Genomic DNA, 24,321 nt, shown 5'->3' with positions numbered 1-24,321 from the left:
AGCTAGTATACCCTGGACCCCATGAGACTTCACTTTCTCCATCATTCTACCATGGGAAACCTTATCAAATGCCTTTCTGAAGTCCATGTATGTGACATCTACAGCCCTTCCCTCACTCAATCAATTTTGTCACTTCCTCAAAGAATTCCATTAAATTGGCAAGGCATGACCTTCCCTGCACAAAACCATGCTGCCGATCACTGTTAATCCCATTTTCTTCCAAATGTAAATAGATCCTACCCCTCAGTATCTTCTCCAGCAGCTTCTCTATCACTGACATCAGGCTCACCGGTCTATAATTACCTGGATTATCCCTGCTACCCCTCTTAAACAAGGCGACAACATTTTACACTGACTAATACATAAAAATACAGTGAAAAGCTTCAACTGTCACCACAATTTGGTGCCATTTTGATAAGATTAAGAATAAAAAGAATAAAATGATATAACTGAAAGAGAGTTTATTTTTGTTCTGCCACCGCTGCTTTGAGTCCTGAGTCCTGAACCAGTTCACCAATGACATCGGTGCTTGAATCCCTCCTCCACTGAGTCATAGCCGCTTGTGCTGAACCCACCAAAGTAGCAGTTACCACTCTTTAGGTGCCATCTCTTCTCCATTGGACCTACCTTGCTACCACTGCTGCCATTATTGCCTCACTGATAGCCAGGAGTCTCTGGCTCTGGGTCTACCACAACCAGGAGATGTTGCCACCCCGATGATACCAGGAGTCCCTTCTCTGGGTCTATTGCAACCAGGAGTCCCTGCTCTGGGCCTACTGCAACCAGAATCCCTGGCGCCACTGAGGAAAGTTATTTACTTATGAAGACAGTGGGCATACTTGAGCTATCAGTGCTCAATGAGCTTTTTGTATCTGCCTTCACTAAAGAAGGCAGCAAATGAGAAGTTGGTAGAAAAATTGAATATGAGAAAAATAGAGAAATGTTTAGTAGGTTGGCAATGCACAAGGTTGAAATGTTTGTACGAGATGCACCCTAGGTTGGTGTAATCTAGATAGGAGAAATTGTGAGGACTGTGGCCATAATCAACCTTAGGAAAATGAGTTGTGCCTGGTGACTGGGGGCTTGCAAATGTTCCAGCCCTATGTAAAAAAAGATGGAGAGGTATAAATTCAGCAACTACAGGTCAATCATCCTAATGGTAGTCAGAGGGGAAACATTTGGGAACATGAATCCAAGGCAGAATTAGTTCATACTTTGAAAAATATTATTATAAATACATGCAAGTTCAGATTTATTAAAGGAAAATCATTTATGATTCAACTTGCTTGATTTTGGTAAATTGCAGAGAGAGTGGATGAAGATAGTGTAGTGACTGGAACAAGGTCAGCCAGGTGGATCTCATAGAATATGAGTTTCTTGTTTGGTATTGTTAATCTGGTCCAATCAGGGAGCCCTGGCTGAGAGCTGGCTCTGAAGGAGCTGGAGCAGTATCAAGGACTCTCCATGTGTAAACAAAGATTGACTTGGGGATGCGAGACCAGCCTCTATGGAGGTATTTCAGATAGTATAATTAATATCCTCTATATAGACTTTCAAGCAATGTTTGGTAAAGTGCCAGGTAATAATGTTGATACAAAACAGAAAACATGAATTCCATAATAAAGAAATAGTGATTATGTAGATGTAGTTTAGACTGGTGAGGGAACAGTTTGCACAGAGCAGTGGTGAACAGTTGCTTTTCAGACTGCATGGAAGTGTGCAATGGTGTCACCCAGACTCGGAATTTCGGCTTGTTCAGATATATATTAATGACCAAGACTTGGGTATACACAGCATAATTTCAAAGCTTGTAGATAACCTGAAACTTGAAAATGCATTATTCAGTGAGGAAAATAATGAGAGACTTTGCCCAGGAAGACATAGCTGGACTTATGACTTGTAAATAGAAGGCAGATGGAATTTTTTAAGAAGTGTGAAGTTGTACATTTTGATAGGAAGAATGAAGAGAGGCAACCTGAAATAAATAGTACACTTTCCAAGGGGATGCAGGAACAGGAAATCTGAGTATCACATTACACTCCACAGGGTAAGTGAGGAGTGATTGTTTCCTCTTGTGGGAGAGTCTAGGATCAGAGGCCACAATTTCGGATTAAAGGGTCACACATTTAAGACAAAGATGAGGAGGAATTTCTTCTCTCAGAGGGTAGTGAATATGTGGAATTCTTTACTACAGAGGGCTGCTGAGCTTGGATTGTGAAGTATATTCAAGGTTGAGATTGGCAGATTTTTAATCAGTTAGAGAATCAAGAAGTACAGTGAAAAGTCATGAAAGTGGACCTGAGGATTGTTCGATCAGCCATAATCTCATTGAATGGCTGTTATTTTTGAATCTGGAAGGACCAGGGGAAAAAATCTGCTAATAAAACTAACTGGATTCTTAGCTTTTTAAATAGAGATGTACATTAAGAAAGAAGGATAGTGAGCAAAACTAATTCTGGATTAGAGTGGTGCTGGAAAAGCACAGCAGTTCAGGCAGCATCTGAGGAGCAGGAAAATTAACGTTTCGGGCAAAAGCCCTTCATCAGGAGCTTTTGCCCGAAACGTCGATTTTCCTGCTCATTGGATGCTGTGCTTTTCCAGTACCACTCGAATCCAGAATCTGGTTTCCAGCATCTGCAGTCATTGTTTTTACCTAGTTAAAACTAATTTGGCCTGAGTTAGAGTATTATGGCTAATTCTAGGTATGCTTTATGAAGTATGCCATGGACTTAGAGAGCTGGCAGAGAAAATTTAGTAGGATGAAACCTGAGTTGAAAGACATGTAGACAGGTGAGAAAAACTGGTGACAAAAATAGAAATTTCTGGAACAGCACAGCAGGTCAGGCAGCATCTATGGAGAGAAATCAGAGTTAACACTTCAGTTCGAATGACCTTTCCTCAAAACTGATCATCTCCAAGCAGAGATGGTTAAAAGGGCTTTTGACAGAGTCTTTTGACAAATTTCTACTGAGATTTTGCAACAAATAAATGAAATGGTGATGTATTTTGATAAGATTTATGTTATTTCATTTATTTCAATAGCAAGTGAAAAAAAATCATTGCCAAACCTCCACATGACATCCTTTTAAAGAATGATGCTCAAACTCATTGACCTTCCAACAACATGTCTGGTATAACTCTTGTCAGAGTTCAGTGGAAAAGCTATCAAATAAACTGCAGATAATCAGAGAGGGAGAGACCTTAATATTAATGAGGAGGCAAAGACATAACTGGGCAACTTTACAATCAGGAAGAGCAGAAGTATGGTCATCTATCAGGTCAAATTGAATTAAATAAAATTACCTTTTATTTCATTCATTCATGGGATGTGAGCATCACTGGCTAGCCAGTGTTTATTGCCCACCCCTAATTGCCCCTGAGAAGGTTGTGGTGAGTTGCCTTCTTGAACTGTTGCAGTCCACGTACTGTAGGTTGACTCACTATGCCCTTAGAGAGGGATTTCCAAGATTTTGACCCAGCAACATTGAAGGAACAGCAATATGTTTCCAAATCAGGATGGTGAGTGGCTTGGAGGGGAATTTTTAGGTGGTTCTGTTCCCATATATCCAGTGTCTTCTTCGTCAGGATAGAAGTGGTCACGGGTTTGGAAGATGCTGTCTAAGGAACTTTGTGAATTTCTGCAGTACATCTTGTAGATAATACAGATACTACCAATAAGAGCCAGTGATGGAGTGAGCGAATGTTTATGGATGTGGTGCCAATCAAGTGAGCTGCTTTGTCCTGGATCATACCGAGCCTCTTGAGCATTGTTGGAGATGCACCCATCCAGCTAAATGGAGAGTATTCTATCACATTCCTGACTTGTGCCTTGTAGATGGTGAACAGGCTTTGGGGAATCATGAGATGAGTTACTCACCAGTCTTCCTAGTCTCTGGCCTGCTCTTGTAGCCACTTTGTTTATGTGATGAGTCACTGAATTTATGGTTAATGGTAATCCCAAGAATGTTGATAGTGAGGATTCAGTAATGGTAACACCATTGACTGTCAAGGGATGGTGGTTAGATTATCTTTTATTAAAAATGGTCATTGCCTGGTGCTTGTGTGGCATAAATGTTACTTGGCACTTGTCAGCCCAAGCCTGGATATTGTCCAGATCTTGTTGCATTTGAACATGGACTGCTTCAGTATCTGAAGTATCACAAAATGTGCTGAACATTGTGCAATCATCCACAAACCGCTCCATTTCTAACCTTATGATGTCATTGATAAAGCAGCTAAGATTGTTGGGCCTAGGACACTAACTTGTTGAACTCCTGCGGAGATGTCCAGGAGCTGAGATGACTGACCTTCAACAACCAAAACCATTTTCCTACGTGCCAAGTATGACTCCAACTAACACATTGTTTACCACTTGATTCATATTTATTCCAGTTTTATGAGAACTCCCTGATGTCACACTCAGTCAACTGTGGCCTTGGTTTAAGACAGTCACTCTCACCTTACCTCTGGAATTCTGCTCGTTTGTCTATATTTGAACCAAGGCTGTAATGAAATCAGGAGCTGAGTGGCCCTGGCAGAACCCAAACCGGACATCACTAAGCAAGTTATTACTGAGCAGGTGCTACTCAAAAGCTCTGTTGATGACACCTTCCATCATTTTACAGATGATTAAGAGTAGACTGCTAGAGTGGCAACTGGTTGGGTTAGATTTGGCCTATTTTTTCTTAGGGGACATTTCTAGGTAATTTTCCACCTCATCGGCTAGATGCCAGTGTTATAACTGTACTGGACCAGCTTGATGAGGGGGGTGGCAAGTTCTGTAGCATCCAGCGCTTCCAACTGTTTCTTGGTCTCACATGGAATGACTCAAGGTGGCTGAAGACTGGTATTTCTAATGCTGGGGACCATTGGAGAAGTCTAAGATGGATCATCAACTTGGCAGTTGGCACTTCTGGATGCGTTTGACTCTTCCATCATTGACGATGGGGATATTTGTGGAACCTCTCCGCTAGTGAGTAATTTAATTGCCCACCATAATTCATGACTGGACAAATGTCTGCAGTGCTTAGATCTGATCCATTGAATCAGACTTGATCTCATGATGATGCTAATTGTTGAATTGGGGATATGTCGGGCCTTAAGTTTTCAGAATGCACTGGAGTTCAATTCTCCTGCTGCTGATGGCCCATGGCATCTCATGGATGCCCAGTCTTGAATTGCTAAGTCTGTTCCAAGTCTGTCTCATTTCCAATGGTGATAATGTCACATGACACAATGGAGGTCATTCTCAATGTGAAGGATGGATTCTATCTCTACAAGAACTGAATGGTTATCGCTGTCAGTGTTACTGTTATGGCCAAATACAACTGGCAGATTGGTAAGGATGAGATCAAATATGTTTTTCCCTCTTGTTGGTTTCCTCAACACCTGCCTCAGACCCAGTCTCGCAGCTATGTCCTTTAGGACCCAACCAGCTCAATCAGTAGTGCTGCTGCTGAGACATTGTTGGTGGTGGACATTGAAATCTCCCACCAAGAGTACTTTTTGTGCCCTTGCCATCCTCGGTGCTTCCTCCAAATATTGTTTAACCTGGAGGAGTACTGATTTAGCAGCTGAGGAAGGATAGCATATAATACTCAGCAGGAGGTTTCCTTGCCCATATTTAACCTGTTGCCATGGGACATTGCGGGGTGCAGAGTCAATGATGAGAACTCCTAGGGCAAGTCCCTCCTGACTGTATATCACTGTGCTATGACCTACTGGCTCTGTCAGTGAGACAGGATTATCCAGGGAAAGTGATGGTGGTATCTGGGATATTGTCATGAATGTGACAATATCAGGCTGGTGTTTAACTAGTCTGTGAGACAGCTCTCTCAATTTTGACTCTAACCCATAGAATTTAGTAACCAGGACTTTGCAGGTTGAGAGGGTTGACCTCTGCGGTTGTCTTTTCCAGCGCCTAGATTGATGCCTGGTGGTTCATCTATTGAGACTTTGTAGCAATTGTTTCAACTGAATGATTTGCTAGGCCATTTCAGAAGACAGTTAAGAGCCAACCACATTGCTATGGGTCTGGAGTCATATGTAGGATGGCAGATCTCCTTTCCTGCAGGACATTAGTGAGCCAGGTGGGTTTTTCCAGCAATCGACAAGTGTTTCACTGACATTAGTAGATTCTTAACTCCAGAGTTTTTAAAATTTGCATTCAAATTTCACTGTCTGCTGTGGTGGGATGCAAACCTGGGTCCCTAGAGCTTTAGTTGATTTTCTGAATGAGTAGACTTTCGATAATATCTCAAGACCTCCCTCTAATTATCATTGCCTACAGCAGTGAAACCGAATCCAGAAAAGTTATGAATTGACCTTCCTGACCAGCTGATTCCCATTCCCTTGCAGGTATCTTGTGGTGAAGTCAAAAAGTGTGGTACTGGAAAAGCACAGCCGGTCAGGCAGCATCCGAGGAGCAGGAGAGTCAACGTTTCAAACATAAGCTTTTCATCAGGACTTTCTCCTAGTAACTTGTGGCCACTTGGCTCCCTGTGGAAATAGGCATCTCTCCTTCTTTACATGTTCTGAACTAATTCCCACAGTGTTATAACAAAAAACTTGCATTTCCTCTCTCTTGATTGTTTGCTCCATTTGGTATGTTTCTTCTTCATAACTTTGCAAGTTTTTCAGAGATTTTTGACAGCTACATCTATTAAATGATTACAACCTCTATTTATTAGCAGGTTGCCTTTAATAAATTGCCAATAGCAGGAGGTGCCCAAGTCAAATTGATAAAGCTGTCAGTTGTGCTCAGGCTGGCAGAAAGGATTGCTGCCTATTCTGACACCTTGAGCTCATTGCTGGAGACACCTCTCAGAAAGGGTTGTATTTGCTTGAAACCTCCTCCTCCAGCCTTCAGATCACTGGACATCCTCAGATCCTGTAAACTGAAGTGAGGCAACCTCATTTACCTTTGCATCTGTCCTCCTGAAATGTTTAAAATTCAGATGTTGCTGAAAATTTGTTACTGTTGGCAAATTACTCCCAGTGGTGCTGCTGGGACTGGAGCGGAGATGGGCATCTGATTGTGTAGAAGTGTGTGTGTGTGTGTGTGTGTGTGTGTGTGTGTGTGTGTGTGTGTGTGTATTTACTCCATTCAAATTCTCTTTCTTTTCTATTACACCTCTCCTAATGTTAAATCAAAGAAACTACAGTCCATTTAACAATTTCCCCTTCCACATAGAATTTCAATGTGTCAACTGACTCAAAAAGTAAATTCAAATCCATCTGAAAGTTAATTCGATGATTCTGTAGTTCCATGTTTGGATGGGGATGAAACTTGGAAAAGATTATCAAGACATAATGAGGGATAGTGCTATTTCTATATAGCTCCTAACCCCATATCCCTTTCTTCTTTCTTCTTCCTGTGAACGTTCCATCAGTTTGGAATAGTGGTTGTCCCCTTTGAAGCTTTCTCCAGTTTCACTGAAACTAGATTCCTTATTCCCATGGTGCCACTCTGCAATGCCAGTACAAACAACTGTCAACAGCTGTAGAGCACTTTAAAGAGTTTGGAAAAACAACAGAGAAGTGTATCCACTTCCCTTTAAAGTAGCATTTCAGCACCTTATTGCTAAATATGACATTTAGATATTGTTTAGCAAACTGAGTCAACTATGAAAATTTTAAAGGCAAATGGTGCTCATTTTCTCTTAAACATGCTATCACATTGAGAAATAATTAAACTAATTTCATTTATAAAATATTTGCTATGATAGCAAAGAAAATGAACAATAAATATCAACAAAGTCACCAACAGCGTAAATAATATGCAGTCTGTAATACAAATAAATGTAAACCATGGAAGAAAATATTAAAGCACAGTTTTTTTTGCTAGATTACAGTTGAATTGTTCACCAATTAACTAGTAATGTGACTTCCTACATATGCTTAAGTTCATTTATTTCAAATATACAATTGAAACTTTATGATCTGTTTGCTTTCTCAGTTATTTACCGAAGTTCTATTTGTAAAAAGCCTAGTGTGAAAGATCAGCTTATAGCACACTCCACTAACATTAATCTCTTCCAGACTGACAAACTGCTGGGCTACGTTTTGACAAATAATACAAGTCTGGAAAGGAAAATAGAGAAAGAGAGACATAAACCGTGCTGCTGAACCATAATCATCCATTTTTCACCATCACACAAGTAAAAGTCTAACGTATATCTCATAGTCCAAGAAAGATTAAATTTACTTTATGTTATTTGCATTATATTTGTTGTCTGTAAAACCAAAATGAGACAACTCGACATTTTCCAACAAATAACATACATTATGCATGAGACTGAAGCAATAAGCATGCTGTAAAGTTAAGCCAAAATGATACCTCTTCATAATATATTTTTGTTAGATTTAAATGTAAGTTTGAAAGTTTGGTTTTTGTGATAGCTTTTTAGCAGGTATGATATTCTAGTGATGGAAAAGAAAAAAACATAAAGCTGTGTTGTCAAGCAGAATCTCAAGACTATTGCAACCTATCATTGATTACATTTAGGAACTTGTGACCATTGTCAGTTTCTGCAGTTTTGATTGGAGAAAGAAGCAATTCTTCAGTGGCACTCAACAAGATAACACTGAAATCTAACAATGTAAAAGTGAAAAATTTATGTGAGCTTGAAGTCTTTTGAATTCTATCACTCAAAATGCAATACTCCAAACTGCATAAGAACTGCTGCAGTAGTTTTTAATTATAATTGAAATGTTTAGACTGGTTTAATAGTTTGAAAAGAGATTGTGAAGTGCTTCAGAAAGCCCCTTTTAAGACTGTTGAAACTGATTTTCCCCAGGGAGCTGAGTGAAGAGATATCTCTGGACTCCACAAGAGCTTATTTACCAAACAACCTAAACAGTACACCAGTTCTCAAGACCTATAACTATCAGTGGATTCCCACAACCCCCATTCAATCAATAGCCATTACTGTGAGCAATATCTTGTTTGGGGAACTCAGATCTAACAGCAGAGCTTTGATATCAAAGCACTAAAAACCAAATAACTATATCTGCCACTGCAACATTCTGCAAGTTCTTTAGTAACTAATTTACAACTTGTTGGACCAGTGAACTCTCCTATCTAAAGTAGAAAGCTACGTTTGATTTTCCATTAAATCCTATATTTACTGAAGCGTGTTACTTCAGCAGAGTCTACCTTATCAGGAGGTGAACTGAACAACGCATGTTTCCTCTCCATAGCCTGAAAAGCCAGTGGGCACGGAGATTGATAGATAAGTGAAGTGTGTACACCTCTCACACAGGGAATCTTAGTCCTAGGCCTGCAAGGTTTTAATCACAAAAGTGGTGATGATAGGCCTGGGAAGGCTCAACTTTCACATACTGATTCAAACAAACAGAAAATCATTCCTATAGTGCAATCCAAGTCATTTCCTGTTATATTTCCCGGCTGCTGCAGGCAATCATTATTTAGTGAGATCCTATATTCAAAATGTTAAAATGGACAATTAAATTTACTTATGACCAGAAATAGCCACTAACAGAGAGCAAAGCAAAAAGATTTATGCGTATAACAAATGAACAATTAATTAATCCAATTCCATATTGATTTTTTGTGCATTAAAGACCAACAAATAAAAATGAACTTTAACAATCATCATGCACTATCACTCAAATCCCAGGAATTTGCTTTGCAATATAACTGTGTGTATTGGTGTTAGATTACAGCTGTCACACTTCCCTGCTGTTTTAAGATTGTTCAGTTTCTTTTCAAACACTTAAATATTTGGTTGAGAATATATGACTGTGGAAACATCTGGAGTATATTCGAAGGCTCCTTTTTTCTACCTTGACTCAAAATCCTGTGAAATGCCATTGGGAAAGCCAACTTGATTTCCTTCTGTCATTTAGATGCTGTAATGGGATTATCTGATAGTGTTTAGACCAGTTAATATTTAATTGGTATACTATTTGGTTAAAGTGACCATCCTTATGCAGTCTTTTTACCCACAACTAGTATCAATATGGCTTTGCGATTAGTAGGTGAGACTTGAGCAAAAAAAAGCCTGAACCACACTTGTTAGTTAAAATCCACATATTGCTTCAAGTTCTACCTAAGATCACATTAAAATGATCTTCATGAGATATATTAATTCAAGACATTGTTTATGACTATGTTGGATAGTGTTCAAACACTTAAGCTCATTAGGTTGACCATTTAAATCTGAAAGGGCTGGATTTTGCCACGGGTTTTGGACCCCAATGCTTGGACTTAATGGGGGCTCCAAGTGCAACCTTGCCAGCAGCAGAATTATCGTTACAATCTTGCTGAAGGTAGCCTCCCAGCATTCAAATGCCCAAGGCATAATTAGAAAACAGGCAATTCTGGATCCTTGGCAGCTCATATCGGAGACTTGACACTACAAAGACACATCATGACACCAAGAGAGTCCTTTAATATCCATGTGTCCTTGGAAACGATCGTAAGAGTGACCCATTTTCAATATTGTTGAGCCCTGAGAGCAGACAGGAAATCAAGGCTTGATCTTTTAGTGGGTTAAGTGCTGCCTGTCCTGCCAATGGTCCCATCATTGAGACATGGAGCCTTTAACTCTGATGAGCCCCTTGACCTGGTGCAGGGTGATTGCCTTCATTGAGCTGTAGGCTCTGTGTGCAGTTGGTTTGTTCTACCATTAGCAAAGTGCTGGTCACAAATTGTCCCTAAACTGATCATTAAGAATAGAAATTGTCTGCCTCCATTCCACTTCCATGGAATGGGTAGGTGATGCACTTTGCATCCCATCTATGCAAAAACACCAGCACAGCTTGAATTTATTGATGAATTCATTGAATTAATTTGCTTTTTCCTCAACCCATCCTTGTGCAAAGGATACTACCAGGGCCTAAGAGGTTACTGGTACTTACTGGATGAAGTGACAGCAAAGGGCACAGCAGTTTATTTATCTGGAACAAAATCCCAAATGACTGGCGCTGTAAACATGGTGGGAAGAGTTCCAACTGTAATGTCTTATCACTGGAAATCATTTTGATTGGTGCATAAATATGCAATTTCCTTCTGAATGTGCAGATGTCTTTAAAGGGCAAGTTTATTTTGGAAATAAATATAGACTAGGGAAAGGTTTTTAAATCATTTGTACTCATCCATGTTGAATGTCAAAAATGCATTTTAGTTTTATTCTTTTTATTCATTCATTGGATGTGGGATTCACTGGCTGCGTCAGCATTTAATACTTATCCCCAACTTGCCTTGAAAGGTGATGATGATTTATTTGAACCATTGCAGTCCATTTGCAGTAGGTACAGCTACAATGCTGTTAGAGAGAGAGTTCCAGATTTGACCCAGTGACAGGTGAAGGATTGGTGATATATTTCCAAGTCAGAATGATGAGTTGCTTGGAGAGATATTAGAGATTGTAGATTCTTGATTAACAAAAAGATGAAACATAATTGCAGCTGTGCAGGAATGTATAGTTGAAGTTAAAATCAGATTAGCTATCATCCTATCGAATGGTGGAGCAGGCTCGAAGGTGTCAAATGGCCTACTCTTGTTCTTTGATTGCATGTTTGTACATAAAATCATGACGTACACCAATGTGACCATTAAAGAATTTGTTTCCCTGCTGCTACTCTCGATGTAATCTAATCTGTTATGAACCTAGTGTATTATTATTGTCAGTTTCAGTTAATTTCTGGCACGATTTTATTATTTTCAATAGACATTATACATAAATGTAGAGCATGTGCTCTGTGAATGGCCCCATTGGCCCAATCATGTGGATATATTCCAAAGACATGTATCACTCATAGAATAATATCGAAGAAGTAATCAGTTTAAGTGGATCATTAAATGGGTTCAGTGGGAGATCTTTAACTGGAATAGTCAAGAAATGTTTAAGAGTTAAACCTTTGTGTCAAGAGCATAAAATTGAAAGAAATTGTTTTAACATTAAATTTGCATTGTAAACTGCATCGTTGTGGGCATTATGTGTTCTGACCTTAGTCTGTGGACCTTGCAGGGTAATCCATTAACCATCTGTTGCCAATTGTCTGTACTGAAGAGAATTGTAAGAGAATGGTGCAACCATAAATATTAGTAAGAATAAGTTAAGTATATTTATAAGTAGGAAGCAACAAATCTCACGACAAAATAGGTCAGGGTTACTGTTTACGTGAATGCTTTACTTAACTGGAGTAATACCAAAAAAAGCAGAGTAAAATAAACAACTCTAACTAAGATATCGAAATTATACAAACAATTCATGCATTTTAGTGACTGAAGTTCAGAGGCTAGCTATTACTAGAAAGAAACAAAACTGGCTTTTGAACAAATTGTTTTGTTGCATAATGGCATCCCAGCACTAAAACCCGAAAGACTCATTTCCCTAACATTTGAGGTGGTTAGCTCATCATATTTTACTGAATTTGAATAAAAGAATTGTATATACTGCTTGATTATGATGACGTCTTTTGTTGATGTCATGTTGTGGAATACCAGAACATAGACAATTGCATAACGTTTTCATATAATGATGGAGGGTCAGTTACATATCTCTCTGGTTCTCCTTTTACGTTCTTTTTTTGCTAGATATTTGGAGTGACATTTACGAATGGTAGAGGAACGGATTGTTTACTAACTCTTTTCACAAGGATACAATGCATGACATGGAAAAAAAGGGATAAAAGCAAAAAGCATATTGAATAAGTCCTGTATATATTCATTTAATATAAATTACTCATTTAATTTTGATGCAGCCTGGGCACCAATTAGCTTTCTGAAGAAGTAGATAAATTCTGTTTATTTTCTGTTATTAATTCAAATTATAAAATCTTGATGACAAAATGTTGCTGATTGAATTGGTGATGTCTCTACAAAACCTGGATCCACACTGAACACTGAGAGAAGCAATGAACAACTTTATCTCATCAATGGCTTTGTAATGATTGTGAGTTGAATTCTGCCTAATTGCACTTCTTCAATCACGACTGTCTTGAAACATGAATTCCTTCTCAATTTTGTAGTTTGGTAACACTGGTTTTGTAAGGTCATGTATTTGCAATCAGTAATGATTGGATGTCAGTCTGTTTCTGTGAAGATATGCTCTTCAGCTATAGAGTGCTTTTGTGAAAATGAAGGGACAATCAACTATTCCCTCTGATCTTTTAAAAAAAAACACCAGGAATCAAAGTGCTGTGCAAACAAGGAATGCACTATGGGGAAAGAATATCCTACTCTGCCTGTCATGCATAATAGACAAGTAGTTGGCATATAATGTATAATTTGTTTTGTGGACTATGTCTTTCCTTGGGTGAACATGAGTAAATTGATAATCAGGACATATAATGAGTTGAAAAGGATCAAAATGTCCCTGTCACTATTATCATTAAAAAGAATAGAATCAATTAAAGAAAAAATAAAAAATAAGTGCCTCATTAAGAGATAGCTGAAAGCCATGTAGTCCTAGTTGATGGCCAAACATGGTAAGAACAAAGAACAAAGAATAAAGAAAATTTACAGCCCAGCAACAGGCCCTTCGGCCCTCCAAGCTTGAGCCGATCCAAACCTACTGTCTGAACCTGTCGCCCAATTCCTAAGCATCTATATCCCTCTGCTTCCCACCTACTCATGCATCTGTCCAGATGCATCTAAAATGAATATACCAAATCTGCCTCTACCACCTCTGCTGGCAACGTGTTCCAGATGCCCACCACCCTCTGTGTGAAGTAATTGCCACGTGTATCCCCCTTAAACCTTCTACCTCTCACCTTGAAAGTGTGACCTCTCATTATTGAATCCTTCACCCTGGGAAAAAGCTAGTCTCTATCCACCCTGTTTATACCCTTCATGATTTTGTAAAATTCAATTAGGTCCCCCCTCAATCTCCTTTTTTCTCATGAAAACAAACCTAACCTACTCAACCTCTCTTCACAGCTTGCACCTTCCACACCAGGCAACATCCTCGTAAACCTTCTCTGCACCCTCTCCAAAACGTCCACGTTCTTTTGGTAATGCGGCGCCCAGAACTGTACACAGTATTCTAAATGCAGCCGAACCAATGTCTTGTACAATTTTAACATGACTTGCCAGCTCTTATACTCAATACTCCATCCAATGAAGACAAGCATACTATATGCCTTCTTGACCATTCTATCCACCTGTGCAGCAACCTTTAGGGTACAATGGACCTGCACTCCCAGATCTCTCTGCCTATCAACTTTTCCCAAGGCTCTTCTGTTCATTGTATAATTCGCTCTAGAATTAGTTTTGCCTAACTGCATCACCTCCCATTTGTCTGGATTGAAATCCATCTGCCATTTTTCCGCCCAACTCTCCAGTCTATCTATATCTTCCTGTATTCTTTGACAGTCCCTTGTGCTTTCTGCTTCTCCACCAATCTTCATGTCATTTGTAAACTTGCTGATCATACCAACAGTGCCCTCTTCCAGATCATTTATGTATATGACAAACAACAGTGGCCCCAACACTGACCCCTGTGGAACACCACTGGTCACCTTTCTCCATTTTGAGAAACTCCCTTCAAGTACCACTCACTGTCTCCTGTTGCTCAACCAGTTCTTTATCCACCTAGCTAGAACACCCTGCACACCATGTGACTTTACTTTCTCCATTAGTCTAGCATGGGGAAACCTTATCAAACGCCTTCCTAAAGTCCATGTATATGATATTAACAGCCCTTCCTTCATCTATGAACTTGGTCACTTCCTCAAAGAACTCTATTAAGTTGGTAAGGCACGATCTCCCCTGTAAAAAACCATGTTGCCTATCACTGATAAGCCCATTCTTTTCTAAATATAAATAGATCCTATCCCTCAGTACCCTCTCCAGCAACTTTCCCACCACCGACATCAGACTCACTGGTTTGTAGTTATGTGGAATATCCCTACTACCCTCCTTGTACAGGGGACAACATGAGCAACCTTCCAGTGGTCCAGCACCTCACCTGTATTTAAGGATGCCACAAAGATATCTGTCAGGGCCCCAGCTATTTCCTCTCTCCCTTCCCTCAGCAACCTGGGATAGATCCCATCCGGTCCTGGGGATTTGTCCACCTTAATAACCTCTAGCCTACCCAACACATCTTCCCTACTTCTGTCAACATGACCCAGACTAATCAAACTTCTATCCCTAATTGCAAGATTCATCATGTTCCTCTCCTCAGTGAATACTGATGCAAAATAATCATTCAGAATCTCACCCATTCTCTCAGGTTCGACACACAAGCCTTCCTTCATTATCCTTTAGTGGACCAATTCTTTCTCTGGTTACCTGCTTGCTTCTTATATAAAGGAATAAAATACTTTGGGATTCTCCTTAATTCTGCTCGTTAAAGCTATTTCATGACCCCTTTTAGCACTCTAGATTCCTCATTTAAGACTTGTCCTGTTCTTCATATATTCCTCCAGGGCTCGTTCTGTTCTTAGATGCCTAGACCTTATGTACACTTCCCTTTTCCACTTGGCTAGTCGTACAATTACTCCTGTCATCCACGGTTCACGAATCTTGCCCTTCCTATCCTTTGTCCTCAACGAGACATGCATATTCTGCATTATCTTTAACCTATCTTTGAAAGCCTCCCACGTATCAAATGTGGACTTCCCTTCAAATAGCTGTGTCCAATCCACATTTCTGAGCTTCTGCCTAATTTTCATATAAATAGACTTGGCCCAGTTTAGTACACTTCCCTTAGGACCACTCTCATCTTTATCTACGAGTATTCTAAAACATACAGAATCGTGGTCACCATTCCCAAAGAAATCCCTCACTGCAACTTCTACCACCTGTCCTGGCTCGTTCCCCAGTACCAGGTCCAATATGACCCCTTCCCTTGTCAGACTATTGACATACTGCTCTAGAAAACTCTCCTGGATGCTTCTTAAAAATTCTATCCCATCCAGACCTCTGACTCTAAGTGTATCCCAGTCAATGTTGGGAAAATTAAAATCTCCCATCACCACTACCCTATTGCCTCTACATCTTTCCATAATCTGTTTAATCTGATATAATCATATTGTATTAGATGAAGCAGAGGAGAGATAATTGAAATAAAACTAAGTTATATATTAAAATACAATGAGGACCTTTTGAAAGAAGCTCAAAATTTGGATGTATCAATAAAATTGGACATCTTATTGACAGTTTTGAGTGGGGATGGAGCAGGGATGCTGCTGCATCTCAATTTCTGCTGCCAGTTCAAAGCTCGTCCCACTACTCCCAGCCTGGAATGAATCTGATTAAAATTTTATTGATAGTTCTAGCCGAGACAGCATGACTTTGAATATGGTAACACTGAATGAACCTGACCAGGGTTGAATTAGTAGCACAAAATTCACCCAGTCACTTATGACATTATAAGTTATGAATCATCCTATTACTTCAGCAAAGACATAAATAAAATCAATGAAAAAGGCACATGGTGAAATGAGCAAATTTACAACAGACAGATCATTACAGGGAGGTCTTGTGTTCGCATCTCCACTTAGTCAGAAGCTCTTGATTCAAGCCCCATGCTAAGACTTGTTGTCCATTAAATATGTGTTCATTACATGGTTAAAGAGTTGAATATAAGCCTGTAATTATTTTGAATATGCCTGATGGAAGGGTGAGACAGTTTCCTGGTGAGCCATCCTGCAGAATGCAGTGGCAAAATATTGCAGGACTTTGCCTGTAGGAATGGACCAATCCAATGGAAATCCCATAGCCCAGTCCTTGGAAATGATAAAATGATGAAGACAGATACATGCCCAACATGGGAATTTGGCCAGGCCAGAAAAAAAGTGGACTATCCAAATGTTTATCTGGATGGTTCCATTATAAACTTGCTGATCTCCACAGTTATATTGAACACTATATATTTACTACTTATGCATTATGTGTTTCAATTTTAGAAGAGTGAAATAATATTATTGCAGATAATTCATTGCTGTTTTGCTTTGTTCTTTGTTTTGAAGTTGTATTGGATAAAACTGATATCAGCAAAATTGTGATAATCTTCCATTCTGGCTGGCAGTCATTGAATGAGCAAGATACTACATTTGTAGGCACAAAAATATTTAGAACACTTTTATTGAAATGCTGGACTACAGAACGCTATACGTAAATACCTCCCTCCAACCTCTGTCTTATCACGTGCATATTTATTTTTTGTTGTGGTTCTGTTCGCTGAGCTGGGAATTTGTGTTGCAGACATTTTGTCCCCTGTCTAGGTGACATCCTCAGTGCTTGGGAGCCTCCTGTGAAGTGCTTCTGTGATGTTTCCTCCGGCATTTATGTTGCTTGTCATCTGAGTGTGTGGCTCAGAAGGATAGCTGGTCATGTCGTTTCGTGGCTAGTTGGTGTTCATGGATGCGGATCGTTAGCTGTCTTCCTGTTTGTCCTATGTCGTGTTTTGTGCAGTCCTTGCATGGGATTTTGTACACTACATTGGTTTTGCTCATGCTGGGTATCGGGTCCTTCATCCTGGTGAGTTGTTGTCTGAGAGTGGCTGTTGGTTTGTGTGCTGTTATGAGCCCTAGTGGCTGCAGTAGTCTGGCTGTCAGTTCAGAAATGTTTTTGATGTATGGTAGTGTGACTAATCCTTTGGGTTATGGCATGTCCTCATTCCGTTGTCTTTCCCTTAGGCATCTGTTGATGAAATTGCATTTTTGGCAAATACATTGTATAGGTGTTCTTCTTCCTCTTTTTGCAGTTCTGGTGTACTGCAGTGTGTTGTGGCCCTTTTGAACAGTGTCCTTAGTAGCCACACACTCAGATGACAAACAACATGAATTCGACTGGGACAACACTACTGTTATAGGACAAGCCAAACAGAGAACAGCCGGGGAATTCCTAGAGGCATGGCACTCATCCGCAGATTCAATCAATAAGCACATCGACCTGGACCCAATATACCGGCCACTGCAGCGGACAGCTGGAACTGACAACCGGAAGCGTCAGATACAAATCACTATTAATGCCGGAGGAAACATCACAGAAGCGCTTCACAGGAGGATCCCAAGCACTGAGGATGTCACCTAGACAGGGGACAAAACGTCTGCAACACAAATTCCCAGCTCGGCGAACAGAACCACAACAACAACGAGCACCCGAGCTACAAATCTTCTCCCAAATATTTATTTTTTGTCAGTAGAATTATATTGATGGTATCATAAGATGATTGGCTTCAGTTAAACGATGTGCACAACTGGGCATTAGGGAAAATGTTTTATGAATTCATCTTCCTACCAGGGAGCATCATTTATCTGGAATGCAGGCCTGGTATTTGGGAACAGAAGAAATTTACTGGATAGAAATTCCTTCTGACGCTTTCACCATTGTGTCCAAATTCTCACTATGCATTCAAATGGGAAAAGCTTGATATTACTGGATAAATTCATGAAACATATCCAAACAGATTGAATACATTGACCCATTATATGTTGGAATTCTCTCTCATGGATAAAGGTGACACAATCAATATTTGTCAAACTTAAGATGCTTTAGATTACGGAGAAAAATAAGCAGAGAAACATAATATCTCCACAGCTGAACTTTTCTGTGAATAAATTGTTCCCAAATCATTAGTTTGGTTTATACAAAGTGATCTAAGACAAATTGTCACTTACCAGCAGGATATCCTGTGAGGGCTGTGGCATGCCAACAGCTATAATAGTGCTGTAGATGTCCTGGATCAGTTTTCTGTGATCACCAGAATTTAAGAAATAGTGATTGATTTGCATCAATCACGTGAAAATTTCTCCTTCCCATAAATAATTTGCCGTCAGTTTCAAAACAAATGAACAAAAGAGTTCTTAAACTGGCACCTCTGCAATATGTAGCAGCAACATGGTGGCAACTATTCTGTGGATTCCAATGTTATTCACACAGATAAGATGAAGAACAAATTCAATAAGTATTTGAAATGTAGATGAGTTAAGTTGTTAGGATTGATATATAAATCACTGTAAGAAGAGTAATTTTAATGTCAACTTTCTCATAGAACTGTTAATTATTCTGAATCAAATATGTTAATTTGGAAGATTCTTTTGTTATTAGAGTTTGTCTTACTCTAGTTCAGTAAAAATGACTTGCATTTCACAGGGACTTCTCATACTATTTTCTATCACTAATAAACATTAAGGAATATTATTTCCTTTTTTCTGCAAAATCATAAATTTGCATTTTAAAGGCTGTTTACACTTTCTTACATAAAGCTCACAGAGGAAATCTCGCCCTTAAACCTTTATCATCAAAGTTCGCTTGATGCTTTTCCAAAAAGGTTCAAGCACTGGTCTGTTTGAGCTGGTTGATATCAGCTACAGGAGCAGCCAGATTGCTTCAATTGACTTCACTGCCCCGGGTTAGAGAAGGGGCATTAAGGCAGGCCCATTCTCTTGTCCTATCCAGCAACACCTGCTCATGGTATGTGTGCACAAATATTGGTCAAGGTGAGAAGAGTTTTGGATTGTGTTGTAGCTTGACAGTGTAGTTGAATAACCTGCCTCACAGATGAATAAATCATATTATGATTAGAAAGCTCAATGTCATCTTTGGAATTAATGGCTTCGGGAAAGAGGAAAGAAGAAAATGTGTAAGCAAAAACCTTTACTATCATACTACACAGAAATCTTGTAAATATGTTTGACAGAAATCAAATAGTGCAGAAACCAGAAAAACAGTCCTACTCTACACTATTGAATGAAGGATGGCAAATGGTTTAAGATAAGCACAAAAGGGTTGAAAATTAGCTGAGCATTGGAAAGGAAAATAAAAATTAATAAAAACAAAGTTTTTCATAATAAAACACAGGATTAGCATAGTCTCAAAGTTCCAAAGACCAAAGAGGTCAAGTAATGGAGTGCATTAGCACTCTACCCTTTCACCTCTGGAAGCAGAGGTCAAATCCAGCCTTGACTGATGGAGTGAAAGTTTCTTCTTCCTGTTAGCTATAAAAATTTTATGTGGAACAGGTTCAACCTGCTTCCACTCAACTCCTAATGTATATGAGTCCAGAGAACAAAATTCAGAATTCAGAACAAATTGCCCTTAAGTCAATGACCTCAGTCTGATGAGGTGAGATGACTAATATGAGAAATGAAAAGCTGATTCTGGCAAAGTAAGGTGTACACTCCAAAACTGGGCATTAGCCAGATGTTAGAGGACAATAGACAGATCTTTACTTACTGTTCAGCTATGCTATAACTAATCTTGACAGAAGTAAATAAGTGGGGACAGATATTGGATAAATGGGACCTGCTGTAGAAAGATGCAGGAATGAGATTTTCAATGAGTTGAAGCTTACAGAGGGTAATGGATGGAATGGTGGCTAGGGGAACATTGGAATAGTTGTCTAGATGTGATAAAAGGTTGATGAAAGGTTCAGTGGCAAATTGCCTGAAGGTGAATAATTTCATGAAGTTAGAGGTAGTGATGGAGAGGACAAGTGATCATCTATTCAATTTGGCAGTAAACAGGTAACCACCATTGTGAACAGTTTGATTCAGCATGAAGTAATTATCAAAGAAGGAAGCATAATCATTGCTATGAGCACAACATTTCTTGTTGTTGCTGAAGATGTTAGTTTTGTTACCCATTGTTTAACTGTAGGAATTTAGATGGAGAAAGATAATACAGAGGCAGTGGAGAGATAGAGCTGGATGTGTATGTAGAATTGAATGTAATATCTGTGGATTATGTCACCAAAGGTGGACCATGTGAATGAGAAAAAGGAGGAAGCGAAGAATAGATTCTTGAATAACTCCAGTAGTAATGTTTTGGAAGTGTCTTTTTAAAAATTTTGTTTAATTATGAGATGAAGTCATCATTGGCAAGATAAGCATTTATTACCTCCTCTCACTGTCCTTGAGAAAGTGATGGGGCGCTTCTTTTTTAAATTTCTAACCGTAATAGTGAATATACTTTAATATGGTAGTTTGGTACGACAGAGTAGCCTTCTAAGTCACTTCAGAGGGCAGTTAAGAGTCAGTGCAAAGGTAGTCACAAATAGGCCAGACTAGGTAAGGATGGCAGATTTCCTTTCTTAAAAGACATGAGTGATTCAGGTTTATTTTAAAGTTTATCTTGTTAGTTTACATGGTCAACATTGTTGATTATAGACTTTTTATTTGATATTTAATTGTATTTGAATTTTGCTGATTCAATGGTGGGATTTGAACTCATGACTCTGAATTACTATCCCAGTAAAATAACCACAATGTTACAACATCCCACATAATACTGTTGGAGATGTTTAGCTTTTATCAGATTGGTAAGTATAGATCCAAGTGAGAGCAGTTTCAATGTGTTAGATAATGGAATGAGAGATTTTAATTATGTTGTCAATAATATTGACACTATTGAACTGGTATTGTCGTGCTGGACATGTGGGAAGGAAGATGATGATGGGGAAGTTGTAGGATTGTAGGTAGCACATTGCAGCACTTGCCCCTGGCAGTAATGCATTCAGCACCACAGGATAAACCATAATCGTTGAGAAGAGACTAGAAGTGGATGGTTTGTTGAAACAACAGGATATTATAAAACAAGACTTTGCTGACTCTGCTAAAATGCAACAGTGGAGACTCAGCACTTGACACTTTCATCTTGATCTGGATAATTTTTAATATTTGAGAAGTGGCATGGAAAGACTAATAACTATACAAATTCTAATACACGAGACAGATTCTTGGTGAATTGAAAGCTGCAGTTCTGAGACAAGTTAGGTTTCTGATAAAAAACACTTGCATTTCTTGGGGGTTGCTTCTCAAATATAATTATATGAAATTTGAAGGCTTTTTTTAAAAAAAGCACTCTGGACATAAAGTTTGAAATCTGAACATTAGACAATCCTACATCATATTATTTTGAATTGCTGTCATCTGTAGGAGATAAAGTGTTAATATTTTTTTTAAAATTGTGACATACTAGAAAGTGCAAAATTCTAGCAACTCCAGCTGCTATCTGTTGAACACAGTTACTGAATGGATACATACTATGGTTTTGTAAATAACTTCTTGCTTGGACACTGTCTCAGCTTTCCTTCTAAACAAAGAAAGTGCATTGCTTGTAACATCTTTAAGGGAATATCCCGAACACCTAAAGTCAGATTTGCTATAATTGGACCTCTGTAGGAAGATTAATTGAGGTTCATCACTATTAAATGGGTGTTCTGAATGTGGCTTGTTATCAGCTGGTTAAGACAAACATGCAGATTTATATAAACACTGCATGCAGTGAAGTGTTCTGTATTCACTGTGTAGAGAAATGATATTGACTGTTCACAAACTGTTTCAACATGGGACAATTAAAACTAATCAATGTTGCAACTGTAAAGACACAGTAGGAATTATGTTTGTATTTGGTTAAATCACAACTGTTGGCAAAATGCCTGACTCCTATTGCAATAATTGTCATGTAGGGAGAAGTAAATTTCTTTAACCACAAAACAGTCATTGTTTTTAACCTTTCTACTTCAATAGAGCTGATGTAGCTGAAAATTTAATGTCACAACAGTTTAATAATCTACCAGAAATTAAAATAACCACAATAAATCATCCAAATATAGACTTCTGCTTCAGGCTATTTAAAACCTATAATATCAGGAAGCATTTAAAGCATTCTCCCTCTCCTTTGTTTGTAACATGCAGCACCGTACAGGAAATTATTTGGTCTCCACTTAATAGAAGAAGCCTGTGTAATGACAGATGTATGGGAGAGGATTTTGTCCACACATTTATCCAAATGACTCCCTTGCACCACCTGGCCAACCACTAACAGGTCATAAAGATGCAAAACAGACTGATAGAAAGCTTTCTTTCCCTCTGTTTGATGGCTTTCTCTTTTACGTGTGATCCGTAATTATTCACATACAAGGGCATTTTCCACTGTCTCCTTTCTTCTGATCACCCACTTGCTTTTTAGATTACTTACAGTGTGGAAACAGGCCCTTCGGCCCAACAAGTTCACACCGACACGCAACCCACCCAGACCCAGACCCCTACACCTAACACTACGGGCAATTTAGCTTGGCCAATTTTCCTAACCTGCACATTTTTGGACTGTGGGAGGAAACTGGAGCACCCAGAGAAAACCCACGCACACATGGGGAGAATTTGCAAACTCCACACAGACAGTCACCTGAGATGGGGATTGAACCCGGGTCTCTGGTACTGTGAGGCAGCAGTGCTAACCACCGTGCCACCATGCCACCCACGCCACTGTGCCACCATGCCTAATTTCTCCTTCTGAAAGTTCTAACACTTTGAGGACTGAGACAGCACATCTAGTGACTGATGCAAAATCTAAAGCAAACTTAGATGTTGAAACTGAGTTTCTGAGTATTCCTTTCATTATGAACTGTACATAGAGTTTTCTTTTCAAGAATTCATAACATTCAACCACAAGCAGAAATTCATTCCAGTGGACAGCATTTAAAACTAAAGGTGTAATTCCACATTATAAAAGATTACACAGTACTCAAAAGGTTAACTTAGATTTGCTCTTTAAACCATTTTGTAAATTTGCTGTTTAATATTCTTGAACTGTTTAGGTCAATGAGAGAAGAATAATATCATTACATTAGCACTAGTACAAAATTGTGATGGTCATTGGGGCCATATCTTTTTGATGGTCACCCTGCATTCCACGCTATATTTATCTAAGTAAGTAAACACTAATTTATACTTTTTTCACGTTTACAGCACAGTTACTCCTGGTTTCATATGCTGTGGAAGAAATATTCAAGTTTTTGAAGAAATATTCAACCTGTTTGCAAGAATAACCAAAAACATTACAAATTTCTAATCAGGCAATTTCCGTGGAGACAACAGACAATAAAGCAGACAGTGTTAGAAACAGTCCGTAGTCAAGTTTCCCCAATATAGTTCCAGATGGTATACCCCAAATTATTGAACTCTGAGTGAAGAGAGCTGCTCTTCTTTATTCACCTGGCCTCGGTTTGGTCATAGCAAGATGAATTTAAATTGGATAATTTCCCATTTGGATTATTTCACTCCCAGATCAAAGGAATTTAGAATTGTAAGGAGCCAACTTAACCAGGCTTCATTGAGTTAGCACAACAATGAGATAATTATGAAATTACAACAGAACACACCGAATAGGAATGAGTCTGAAAAAGAAAGGTTTAAAAAAAATACAGATTAGTGTCTGAGTCGTTCCTGAAAGGTAGATAATAGAATAATGCATCTTCTACATGTGATGTTACTAGTAGTATTCATATTTGTAGTCAGTCAATTTTGAAATTCTGGCCGAATTTGCAGAATGACTGAAGTTCTTTTGTCTTGGTTTCTTTTGACAATAGCAGGCTGGCAGCACTCAAAGTATGAATA

At 38.9% G+C, this 24,321-nt stretch overlaps 1 long non-coding RNA gene across 2 annotated transcripts in view; it reads left to right on the top strand.

Annotated features, from left to right (window-relative positions):
- Positions 1-24,321, top strand: part of LOC140484530 (uncharacterized) — a 167,720-nt gene that overhangs the window by 62,296 nt on the left and 81,103 nt on the right. The window contains exon 8 of one of the 2 annotated variants that reach the window (XR_011962238.1): positions 6,358-8,024. The exons of the other annotated variant lie outside the window; for it this stretch is intronic. This is a non-coding gene — a long non-coding RNA (uncharacterized lncRNA). Of the gene's footprint in view, positions 1-6,357; positions 8,025-24,321 lie in introns of those variants that run through there. 2 annotated transcript variants of the gene reach the window in all.

The sequence above is a fragment of the Chiloscyllium punctatum genome, chromosome 2, assembly GCF_047496795.1.
Source record: "Chiloscyllium punctatum isolate Juve2018m chromosome 2, sChiPun1.3, whole genome shotgun sequence".
Classification (NCBI taxonomy): domain Eukaryota; kingdom Metazoa; phylum Chordata; class Chondrichthyes; order Orectolobiformes; family Hemiscylliidae; genus Chiloscyllium; species Chiloscyllium punctatum.
The sequence above is the reverse complement of the archived record's forward strand: the minus strand, read 5'-3'. Positions and strand labels throughout refer to the sequence as shown.